Genomic DNA, 13,593 nt, shown 5'->3' with positions numbered 1-13,593 from the left:
AGAGGATATTGAATAGTTTCCTGTGATATACAATAGGATCTTGTTGTTTATCCATCCCATATATAATAGTTTGCATCTACCAACCCCAAACTCTGAATCCACCCCTCTCCCATGCCCTTGGCAACTACAAGTCTGTCATCTGTGTCTATGAGTCTTCTTCTGTTTTGTAAATAATTTCATTTGTGTCGTAGATTAGACTCCACATATAAGTGACATCACATGATATTTGCCTATCTCTGTCTGGGTTACTTAACTTAGTATTATAACTTCTAAGTCCATCCATGTTGCTACAAATGGCATTATTGCATTCTTTTTTATGCTATAGTTCAAGTTCTTAACCATGACATGTGCTAAGTCACCTCAGTCATGTCCAACTCTTTGCACCCTATGGACTGTAGCCCGCCAGGCTCCTATGTCCATGGGATTCTCCAGGCAAGCATACTGGAGTGGGTTGCCATGCTCTCCTCCAGGGGATCTTCCCAACCTTGAGATCAAATCCACATCTTATGTCTCCTGCATTGGCAGGCAGGTTCTTTACAGCTAGTGTCACCTGGGGAGTCCTAACTACCGCATTAGTGAATAAATAAGCTTCAATGGAAACAATGGGGAACAAACGAAAGCTTTGAATTATAAAGGGGCAGTGATCACACTCTGCTTTAGAATGATATCTTGATGTAATATAATGACTGGATTAAAGAGAATGGGACAAAGAGACAGGTTGGCCATGGCAATAGTCCAGGAGAGAGATAGCCAGACTCAAGCTAGGGCAATGACAAGACTAATGACAATGATAAGACTAATGACAAGATCAATGACAAGAGGAAGAACCAAATTAAAAATGTAGGTGGTAGAAGGACCTGTCTGGTTTTACAATCAATAGAATGTTGAAGGTGGAAAAGAAAGACCTTGGAACAATCACAACCATGTGCAATGTTTATACAAACCCTTTACCCCAGTTATATAGGCCTATTGATCATTCTTAGAACATGGCCCATATGTTCATCTACTACTTGACCTAAGGCCTCTATGAAAGTGAAACTGAAGTCGTTCAGTCGTGTCCGACTCTTTGCTACCCCGTGGAGTATAGCCCGCCAGGCTCCTCTGTCCATGGGATTTTCCAGGCAAGAGTACTGGAGTGGGTTGCCATTTCCTTCATCCAGGGGATCTTCCCAACCCAGGGATCGAACCCAGCTCTCCTGCATTGAAGGCAGATGCTTTAACCTCTGAGCTACCAGAGAAGCCCAAGGGCTCTATGGAGGACTGTAATGGAAAATGAGGTTGAAAGGTAGAATTGAGTCACAAAATGGAAAACCCTGAAAGTCAAGCTAAGGAGTTGCAATGCCATTTTGGAGGCAATGGGGAACACTGGCAGATAATCTAAATTTCAAGTTGAATTATAGAATCTCTGAAGTATCTCTGAAGTATTATATGGGGTAGAAACCAGAAGCGGACAGGCCAATGAAGAAGTAACTCAACAGATAGGACAGGAAATGATGAAGATGTGCATCTGGGTATCATGGGGGTAAGGAGTGAAAAGAAAGATAAAAGATATTTAGGCCACTATGTAAGCAGATAGGTTACAGAGTCCCTGGCAAAAGATAACCAGGAATGGCTTTCTTGACATAGAATCAATTTTGGCCTGAGCCATTTTGTTATGTGAGCCTGGCTACAGTGCTCGCCCTTGAACAGGTCTCAGCAATTAATCTTAAGGGAGGGAATGAAAAAACTCAGGAGAAGCATTCAAGAAACAATGGTGGAGCCATGGGGAGGGTCCTAGTTCCTCAAGGGACATACTTAGCAACGTATCTTTCAGTTCTACAGGAACTAAGGCCCTGACAAGGGTGGAGGATAGGAAGATGATGTTGATCCTTCTGACTCCAACTGAAGCTGGACTCTGTGGACCTTTGCCCCCAATACTATGCTGAATTCTCCTCTGCTCAAGCCCCCTCATGAATACTCATGTACCTTTAGCTTAAAACTTCTGCAATTTTGATGTTGGGAAGACAATGCTTTGAGAAAGATCCCTGGTGTTCCCCTTAATTGTGCGAGTGCTCAGTCACATCTGACTCTTTGTGATCCCATAGACTACAGCCTGCCAGTCCGTCTATGAAATTTTCCAGGCAAGAATACTAGAGTGGGTTGCCATTTCCTCCTCCCAGGGATCAAATCCATGTTTCCTGTATCTCCTGCATTAGCAGGTGGATTCTTTATCAGAGTCACCTGAGAATCTTGTTCTCCTTACTTGCTGCAAGTAATAATAAATACTTCCTTCTTTTGATCCTTGGCTTGGTTGCATCTACTGACTCAACACTCACCAAGAGGTGAACCCAGTTTTCAGGTTAACAACTGAAGATGAAAATCAGCAAGATTGGTGGCAAGTCTGCCATGGCTAAAGTAAAGCAGCTAAGAGTCAAATAGAGATCTCTAGCCCCATAGTATTATATCTATGAGATTCAGTACCTCCTTGACTGAACTGAGAAATTAACAATTGGATCCTAAATTAAAAAAAAAAAAAAAACACTCTAGAAAAATATGCCAATTTGTTCTCTCTAGCAATTATCATAAAATACTTACTTATTCATTTATGTCATGTTGTGCAGTATGTGGAATCTTGGTTATCTGACTAGGGATCAAACCCATGCCCCCTGCAGTGGGAGCATGGAGTCCTAACCACTGAACTGTATTTCAGGTGAGTCCCTGAAATACTCCTCCTAAATGTAGGAAAGAAAGATAAGTTACCTATGAAACCCAGTTCCATCACTGGGGAAAAAGTGAAAGGTTATCCTTGGAGTAAATTATTCATTGAATGACCATAGCTTGTACATCTGAAATTTATCTTCAAGTGGCTAGATCACCTATCAAGAAGCAAGGATTATTGGATTAGCTTCAAAGCTGTATAAAATACAGCAAAAACTAATACTTGAGTTGGTTAATACTTAATACTTGAATGGGCTCTATCTGGATATATCTCAGGTGATCTATAGGCATACATCAGTACTTATGTTGGAAAAGCAGGCAGTAATAATGCAATTCTAAATTCTAAAGGTACTGTACTGCCTCCAGATTTCCAGGCCTTGTTTATTCAATCAAATGCTAAATGAGGTAGTGCTGTGATTGAACTTTGCAGAGGGAACTGAAGTTATTCATCACCTGACCTTAACACAGGAATATGGTCATGGATGATCTGGGTGGGCCCATAGTAGTCACTGAGCCCTTGAAAACAGGAAGAAAATGAAGTTGGATACTGAGAAGCTGTGGAATGGGAAGTCAGAGGGATTCCAAATGTGAAAAGAGGGCTCTGAGATGCAGATATCCACGTGTAAGAACCAGAGGGAGGGGCCTCTAGGAGCAAAGGCTGCCTCTTAGCTAACAGCCAACAAGAAATGGGAGCCTAATTCTCACAGTCACAGGGAATCAGAATCTGTCCACCAAAATGAACTTAGAAGTACAATCTTCCCAGAGCCTCTGGTAGGAACTCAGCCAGCTGACACCTTGATTTCAGCCTAGTGAACCGTGAGTAGAGAAATAAGACAAGCCAACCTAGGTTTCTGAGCAACAGAACTGTAAGACTGAAACTGAGCTGTACCCTATGGGGCTCCTGGGCATGGAAGCCTTTCTGTCGTTTCTTGTTTGTAGGGAACAGACTCCAGACTCCATGACCTAACATGAGTTACAAAGGGCAGACCTGAACAGTTGCTAATCAAGGAAGGGAGGGGATATAACACAAGGGAGGAGCAGCCAAGAAACAATAGTGCAACATTAAGTCCTAGTTCCCTCAAAAGGGATATACATAACAATATCTTTGAGCTCTTTACAGAACTAAAATCCCCCAACAAATGGCAGATGTCAGCAGTCTTCATTTCTAAAAAGACCACCTGTTAGTTACTTCAGTAGCTCAGTCGTGTCCGACTCTTTGCGACCCCACACACTCTAATCTTATCAGCAACCCTGCCCTTGAGGCTTTGCTGTAAAACTCCTCACCAAATTCTCCAGGATTGACACAGTTTTCCAGGGGCATTAGCATGCTGTGTCCTCCTTTTCCTGCAAATCAATAAAGCTATTCTTATCTACTTCACCCAAAACTCTGTCTCCAAGATTCAATTTTGCACTGGTACACAGAGGCTGAGTTTGCAGCATCAAGATCATATATTTACATTGCCTACTGTCCATGGAGTCAGAGTCAGACACGACTGAAGCGACTGAGCACATATGAGCAAGCTGCTAAATTGTGGCAGTTTGTGATGATGGCCACACAAAACTAAGAATAATTATACATAAAAACCTACTTGTCTTAATGTTCAACTCAGGAAATAATTTGCACAGATTCTAAAAAGATACCTATGAAAAATTCAGAACAATAGGGTAGAGGTAAGCAAACTATGGCTTGTAGGCCAAATTCTTCACTACATATTTCATACAGATTATGAGCTAAGGATTTAGAAAAGGCAGAGGAACCATAGATCAAATTGCCAACATCTGTTGGATTATCAAAAAAGCAAGAGAATTCCAGAAAAACATCTACTTCTGCTTTACTGACAACACCAAAGCCTTTAATTGTGGAAAATTCTTAAAGAGATGGGAATACCAGACCACCTGACCTGACACCTGAGAAATCTGTTTGCAGGTCAGGAAGCAACAGTTAGAATTGGACATGGAACAACAGACTGGTTCCAAATTGGGAAAAGAGCACGTCAAGGTTGTATCTTGTCACTCTGCTTATTTAACTTATATGCAGAGTACCTCATGCGAAATGCCCAGCTAGATGAAGCACAAGCTGGAATCAAGACTGCCAAGAGAAAAATCAATAACCTCGGATATGCAGATGACACCACACTTATGGCAGAAAGGGAAGAAGAACTAAAGAGCTTCTTGATGAAAGTGAAAGTGGAGAGTGAAAAAGTTGGCTTAAAACTCAACACTCAGAAAACTATGATCATGGCATCCAGTCCCATCACTTCATGGCAAATAGATGGGGAAACAGTGGAAACGGTGACAGACTTTATTTTTTTGGGCTCCAAAATCACTGCAGATGGTGACTGCAACCATGAAATTAAAAGACGCTTGCTCCTTGGAAGGAAAGTTATGACCAACCTAGACAGCGTATTAAAAAGCAGAGACGTTACTTTGTCAACAAAGGTCTGTCTAGTCAGAGCTATGGTTTTTCTAGTAGTCATGTATGGATGTGAGAGTTGGACTATAAAGAAAGCTGAGCGCCAAAGAATTGATGCTTTTGAATTGTGGTGTTGGAGAAGACTCCTTAGAGTCCCTTGGACGGAAAGGAGATCAAACCAGTCAACCCTAAAGGAAATAAGTCCTGAATATTCATTGGAAGGACTGATGCTAAAGCTGAAACTTCAATACTTTGGCCACCTGATGCGAAGAACAGACTCATTTGAAATGACCCTGATGCTGGAAAAGATGGCAGGAGGAGCAGGGGACGATAGAGGATGAGATGGTTGGATGGCATCACCGACTCGATGGACATGAGTTTGAGTGAACTCCGGGAGTTGGTGATGGACAGGGAAGCCTGATGTACTGCAGTCCATGGGGTCCCAAAGAGTCAGACACGACTGAGTGACTGAACTGATACTGATACTGATGAGCTAAGGATGGTTTTTATACTTTTAAATGGTTGGGGAAAATATTACCCCAAAGCTGAATATTTCATGACCTGTGAAAATTATATGAACAATATTTAAAATTCAGAGTCTGTTAATAAAGTTTTATTGGTACACAGCCATGCTCATTTGTTTATATATTGTCTCTGGCTGCTTTTCTGCTACAACTGCAAACTTGAGTAGTTTTAACAGGAACAACAGAGCCTACAGAGTCTAAAATTCTTACTCTTTGGCATTTTATTTTTTAAAAGATTTGTCAACTTCTGCAATACGACAAAGAATTTACACAAAAAGATACAAGGACAAGGGGAATAACATAGATCAGTGATAGAGAACCACCTAAGAGAGGCATGCCAAAGGCTTGTCTTATTTTTTTGTTTGTTGGGGTTTTGTTTTTTTTTTAATGGCTGCACCACATAGCATATGAAATCTTAGCTCCCCAAAGATAGAACATGTGCCCCCGGCACTGGAAGTGTGCAGGGAAGTTCTGTTTGTTTTGTTTTTGTCATTTTCTTGGGATACAGAGTAAGGTGGACACATATAAATAGCAGTTTCAGGTGTCACAGAAAAGTGAGCCACATCAGGTCTACATGCCCCAGCAAATGGCCCTCCACATTATCATCTTTACCATATATGCCTAGAGCTGGCAACACCTAACACAAATAAGATCTTCCCAGAACTGTTAGTCATTACCTCTTACCATCCTTGTAAGAACAACAACTATAGCCCTTGTATTTGCTCAACTCAAATATGGACCTGAGTCATTTGTTACTTTAGAACTCTGCAACATCAGAACCACCTCTTGGGACTATGCCTCTGCCACCTTCTTGGGTCCTGGAGGTGTAGGTGGAAGGATGAGTTGAAGAACAGGGAACAAATACTGAATGTGTACCATGCACCAAGCCACGTGCTAGGCACTGTATACATGGCATCTCTAATGTTCACTATATGTCATAAAGTAGCTATATCATCCTTAGTTTTCAGATGAGGAAATCAAAGTTCACATGGCTGAAATAACTTGCCCAAAGTTGTACAGTATCATGACAAAAACAGGATTTATACTAAAAGCCCCTACATTTAGCAAAGCTCTTCAGAAAAGAACCAGCTATGACAAGGCTTTGAGTAAGGGTGAAAAGGTATAGAAGCCAAGGAATAACATGCAGTATTTCATATGATGGGCTGTGACTGGCTGTGTGTGCGTGCACACATCTGTGACTATGTCTCTCTGTTTGGAGCAGAGTGACAGGAATAAAGGAGTGAAAGAAGAAATAAAAGAAACATGAAACCTACTATGAACTTTTTCTCTCTGCCATATCAATCTAATATTTCAGAAATACAAAGCTTTGAATAAACAGTGTGTTTCCTACAAGTCACTCTGAAGAGTTTGACTGAAATTGAGTTACACTTGTGACACGTGATTAATGATTACTGAATATTTAGAATTTGCTAGGTTCTAATTTTCTTTAACATTAAACTCTTGGGACCACAAACTTTTGCTTGATAGCTTATTTAAATGTAAAGTCAAGTTCTCCTTAGACTTATAGGGAAAAAGTAGGCAATCATATCCTAAAAAAGAAGAGTGCCCTAAGCATTCATTTTTTCCCTTTATTTTCTATTAACTTGCTGGAGAGATCTGAGATAAGATATGGTAGTTAGATACACTGAAATATAACGTTTCCTTCTTATCATTCACAAGGAAGCTAGAATTATTTAATTCATTCATTACATATCAATTATTTATTGCATTCTTGGCTCAGGCAGTAAAAAATCTGCCTGCAATGCAGGAAAGCTGGGTTTGATCCATGGTTCAGGAAGATCCCCTGGAGAAGGAAATGGCAACCCACTCTAGGATTCTTGCCTCAGAAATCTCATGGACAGAGGAGCCTGGTGGGCTACAGTCCATGGGGTCCTAAAAGAGTCAGACATGACTTAGCAATGAAAAAAAAATAAGGCTAAGAGTACAGAAGTGAAAAAGACGAAAAAGACCCTGGCGTTATGGAAATGATGGTATATATTTACTCCTTTCTTCCTTTCCAACAGGAAAAGTAACAAGAAATCCTTCAACACATTATGAACTCTACAGATAAAGAGAATATCTTTAAAACAGCTAGAGAGGAGGAAAAAAACATATTACAAACAAAGGAATGATGATTAGAATGACAGGTGACTTCCATTAGAAATAACGAAAGCTAGAAGCCAGTGAAATGATATCTTTAAAGTTCCGAGAGAAAATATCTATTTAAAATCATGTATCCAGAGAAACCATTGTTTAGGAGTGAGATAAAAGAGTGAGATAAAAAATGTTTCAGTACAATAAAAACTGACATAATTTACCATTAATAGATTTTCACTAAAGGATCTTCTAAAGAGGAGGTAAAGCAATTCCCTAGCGGTCCAGTAGTTAGGACATCGTGCTTTCACTGCTGTGGTCTACAGTTCACTCCCTGGTCAGGAAACTAAGATCCCAAAAGCTGTGTCACATGACCAAAAGAAAGAAAGAAAAAGAGGAAGTAAAGTAGATCTAACATATAAAAAGGAATGGTAACAAATGGAATTGGTAAAACACGTGGATAAATCTAAACAAATGTTGATGTAAAACAAACATGATATCAAAAATGTTGAATTGAAAACAGATGTTTCTAAAACATAGGACAAAAAGTATATATAAGCCTGGGTGAAGACAGTTGGAATTTAAGAATATCAAGTTCCTTTTGTTGATTAGAAGAAGGGTAAAACTAATGATTCATGAAATTAAATATGAATGGTGTAATTTCTAGGGTAACCACTAAAATAAAAACTCATATAATATCTATACTAGTAGAAAGGATAAAATGGAATGAGAAAAATATAGTATTTCCATCAATGTATAGATAATATAAATAAAATCAAATATTAAGTAATTACAATGGATACAAATAGACTAAACTCTATACTTTAAGAAAAATACTGTCAAGTTAAACTTAAAAATTATATATATATAGTATACATGCATAGCTTGTATATATAGCATATATGTATAGCAAATATTTAAATATATATATACACATATACAGCATATATATGCATCTATGCTATATAGTCTCCTTGCAAGCATATAGACACAGAAAGGTTGAAAGGCAAATGGTAAGAAAAAAATATACCATGTAAATATTTACCAAAAGAAACTTTATATTACTGTATTAATAGCAGACAAAACAGATCTTAAGGCAAAAGGATTTTTACAAATGAAGGGGGTCACAAACACCTTCAAATCAGTAAAGAATAGACTAACAGCCTAAGAGAAAATTGGGCAATACATAAATGGTCATATCACAGAAAAGGAACCCCAAATGGCCAATAAACCTATGAAAGGATACTCAACATCATTAGTAATCAGAAAAATTAAAAAAAAATCATAGTTAAGATATCCATCTGGATCTACCAGTTGAACAACAATCAAAAATTTTCATGATGCCAGGTGTTGGTAAGATTGTAAAGTTTTATAAAATGTTGGTAGAATTTAAATTGGTACAACAATTATAAAACACAATTTAACATCTTAAAAAGCTGAAAATGTTCATACCATTTTGCCCTACAATTTCATTCCTAAGGCACACTTCCTACAGGAGTTTTCTCAAACATTTTTGACAGATGGTAACTAGACTTATGTTATACACCAGGAACTAATAGTGTTGGAGGTCAATTAAGAAAATCTCCAAACGCATAGGGAAAGAGATTATATCTGTGCTTATCAGATGTGGGGTGGGGGTTGGAGGGAGGGGGAATTGGAAAGAAAAAAAAAGTTTTACATCATAATCCAGAAAATGAATACACATATTCATACACACACAATGAAGTATATGTAGAATTGCATACATATAATTATATGTATACTGACATTTTCTGTTTCCCCTTCTTTTTTTAAATGCTGGCCAGGACCCATCAATGGGTCATGACTCAGTTTTAAAAACCCTACAATAAGGAAACTGCTGTACATGTTTGTTAGGCCATACGTACAAGCAGGTGATACGAGCATTTCTGGGGTAACATTATAAACTAAAACAACAAAAATGTCCATCAACAAGAAAACAGGCACACTGTAGAATGATGCAACAGTGAAGAGGAATGGAATGATATTCACATAACCATAGATAGAGGGACCTCCCAGGTGATCCAGTGGTTAAGACTCTATGCAATGGCAGGGGACAGAGGTTCGATCCTTGGTTCGGAAACTGAGATCCCACATGCCATGCTGCACAGCCAAAAAGTAAATTAAAAACAAAAAAAGTAAACATGGATAGATTTCACACACAAAAAAATGCTGAGCTAAAAAAAGTCACAAAGAACACATACAATATAATTTCCATTTCTACAGAATTCAAAATTGAAAAATTAGAAAATATATTATTTAGGGATATATCCAAGTACAATAACACCATAAAGTAGAGCAAGGGAATAAGAAATGGAAAACAAGAATGGTCTCTTAAACTGAGTGATAAATACATAGATACTTTTTACTATTGTTTAAACAGTATATATAGAGTATCTTGATATGTATGATACTTCTACATTTAAAAATCCCTCTAATCTATGTGGGTATTAAGATACTAAACCACAGTGAACAAAGTATTCTAAAAAAGGGAGAAGGCGCTCGCTCATATATGATTAATAAGTGATTTAAAGTAGCATGTCAAAGTACTCCAAACAGCTTCTTATCACCCTCAAAAGTTCCCTGATAGCTCAGTTGGTAAAGAATTAGCCTGCAATGCATGAGACCCTGGTTCAATTCCTGGGTCAGGAAGTTCCCCTGGAAAAGGGATAGGCTACCCTCTCCAGTATTCTTGCATGGAGAGTCAAATGGCAGAGGACATTGGTGGGCTACAGTCCATGGAGTCTCAAAGAGTTGGAAATGACTGAGGGACTAAGCACGCACACATCACCCCCAAAATCTGTGGCTCAGTTTGGGATTACTACAGTGTGAATTTTCCCTTGCAGCTAGATTATAGAAATTTGCCTTTAAAAAAAGGAGTGATGTTTAAATGAGTATGTGGCAATTACTAGTACCCATGAGGACCAAAAGATCTCCAGATACACGGGTATAGTTTAACGAAAATTTTGTTCATTGCAATAAAAGAAAACATGTCATGAAAAACCATGGGAAGTCTCGAGAAGAAGGCGTTTGAAAGAATTTAATATAGGATTGGGGGTTATGTTGGGCTTCCCTGGTGGCTTAGAGGGTAAAGATTCTGCCTCCAATGCAGGAGACCCAGGTCCAATCCCTCGGTTGGGAAGATCCCCTGGAGAAGGAAATGGCAACCCACTCCAGGATTCTTGCCTGGAGAATCCATGGACAGAGGATCCTGGCAGGCTGTAATCCACAGGGTTGCAAAGAGTCAGACATGACTGAGCGACTTTCACTTTCACTTGGGGTTATGTTAGGTAATTTTAGGGAGATTTCAAGAGAGCAGGAATTTGCTGTAGACTACATGATGTCAGGGAGCAGGGACAAGGCTATCATTGATAACTTAAGTTTTACCTAAGAGAAGGGCAGTCTAGAAGAAGGCTAAGGCTGTAATTAGTAAGGAAGTAGGAGGAAATTCATATTAACCAAGAAACGGGGATGTGTGATACATTGGGGCTTGACCAGTCACCTTGTTTTCATCTATGCTAAAATAAGATTATGAAGCATTCTTACTGTGTCTCACTTCATCATGGATACACAGTGATCCTGTGGGATGCTGGTGCTCTGAGGTCATTTAAGTCTACTAGGAGAACACAGCCTGCCCCAGATCACCTTCTAACAACATCAAGACCTACATGTAAATGTCAGATCAGTTTTCAGATGTCAGGGTCTGTATTTCTCCTTCTCATAACAAAGCACTATGCATTCCCTCTGTACCCTCTCTGTATATGTTCCAACCACTGGTACTATCGTCTTTCAAGTTAGTGACAGGGACTCATATTTCATCTATCTCAGGTCTATTTCATCTGTTTTCAGTCATCACTACCAATTCATCAAAAATAAAAACACCGGACTCCTCCTTAAACATGACAAAGGCTTCCACAAGGACAAATAGCAGCATGAAATGTCACCACATGGCATGAATATAAATAAGATCAGCTCATCAACATCATATCAGAAGTATTTCATTTTTGGGCTCCTGATCATGTTGTTTTTATATTTGGGGTCTGAGTTCAACTGAGGTGCTAATTAGGAAAACTGATCATTATCGCTGTCTTTGTTGGAAAGCAACTGCCTCCGCTAACATAATCATGTGGAATTTTGTAGGTCTCATTAGGATAGCCACATGAACTAACTGGCTGTGTCAGGGTCACTTTTATTCTGTTTCTATAGAGTTAATTTTAAAAGGAGACCAACAGCAGCCAACTTGTTAGAACCAGAAGGGGCTGCAAAAAATGTCAAGGGCTGATCATCCCATTGAAGGAGGTAGCCTCCCTTTATTAGTTTTTGCTGTAATCCTTTTCAGTGCTACAACAATTAAAGCTCTTTACTTTTACCAAATCCAAGGTAAATGACAACAAAGGTTGTGCTTTCCAACTGATTAGAGAATGAGTCACTTTCTGACTCATCTCATCTCTTAGAGGTCAGGGTGGGAATTTCAATTTTATGGTCTATTGAACATAGAGACAGCCCACTGGCACTATAGCATTCTCTCACAACAAATTAAGGGTGTTCACTGCCAATAGAGTATCATTCATGCTTCCTCTCAAAAACCACTCCATGAATAGCAAACAGGGTACTTCCAACACTGACAGATAATCTCTGAGATCACATAGACTCATAGCTGGAGAAATAATGGTCTCTGTTTTCAGTTTTTAAAATGAGGAGAGATTCTGTTTCTACCAAGTGAAACACATATCTTGTAAATTTCCAGCTGTCACACAGATGCTACCACTATAAGTTGTTGTCCAAGCTGGTGCTCTGGGACAACCCAGAGGGATGGGGTGGGGAAGGAGTTTGGAGAGGGATTCAGGATGGTGGGACACATGTACAACCCATGACTGATTCATGTTGCTGTATGGCGAAAACCACCACAATATTATAACTAGCCTCCAATTAAAATAAATAAATTAACTTTTTAAAAGGAGGTATAAGAACCATACTTTGAAAGCTGTTTTTTTCTCAGAACATTGTAATGCACAAATACAGAATTTATTCTAGTGATGAGATAATAATGTAATAAACTCCTCCTCCTTAGACTATGCAACCATTGAGGGTAGTCTATGTTTCATCTATCTTTGTATCCTTATCCGCTAGTATTCCAACAGGTTATCAATAATTGTTGTAGTGAGGATGGACAGATGGGTCAAAAGATAGGGCAAGTGGATAGGTGGATAGTTGGGTTTATTAAGTTATTATCACATCAAAGAAAAAAAGAAGTACAAGTAATTCTGAAGTTCTGTATTGAGGTTTTAACATCCCCTCAGGAAGACACAGACCTTTCATTTTTTTATTATTTATTCTTATATCCTTCTGACAACAACTTGTCATATCTTTCTGTGACAGCTGGAAATTTACTCTCTTCAGAGGGCAAATATATTTGGCCTGATGTGTGTCTGTGCATATGTGTGTGTGTGCGTTAATTCCGAAGAAAACCACATTTGTTCCATAACGTGCTTAAGCCTGAAATGCTTTAAGTGGGGCCTTGCCATCTATTTACTCATCATTGAGTATTTATCATAGGTATTCTTTTAGGCACTAGAACTACTTCATTGAACACTACAGATAATAGGCCCTGCTCTCATGGTTGTGAAGCTTATATTCTAGTGGAGGAATAGGAAAGTATATACCATATAAGTATTAAGGGAAAAAAAAACACAGGAAGGGATTATGTTAGTTATGTTAGGTAAGCTAACTTCTGTAACAAACAACTTGCAAATTCCAATGACTTAACACATTAAAAGTTTCTCTCTATATACATATATAACCTAATATTGATCTGACCAGATTGAGGGGAGATTTTTTATGAATTAG

General features: G+C 38.7%; 1 protein-coding gene across 2 annotated transcripts in view; it reads right to left on the bottom strand.

The window, feature by feature from the left end:
• SYTL5 (synaptotagmin like 5) overlaps nucleotides 1–13,593 on the bottom strand; it is a 110,323-nt gene that overhangs the window by 62,342 nt on the left and 34,388 nt on the right. The gene's annotated exons all lie outside the window — the stretch shown is intronic.

The sequence above is a fragment of the Bos indicus x Bos taurus genome, chromosome X (assembly GCF_003369695.1).
Source record: "Bos indicus x Bos taurus breed Angus x Brahman F1 hybrid chromosome X, Bos_hybrid_MaternalHap_v2.0, whole genome shotgun sequence".
Lineage (NCBI taxonomy): Eukaryota > Metazoa > Chordata > Mammalia > Artiodactyla > Bovidae > Bos > Bos indicus x Bos taurus.
This window is presented reverse-complemented; position numbering and strand designations above follow the sequence as displayed.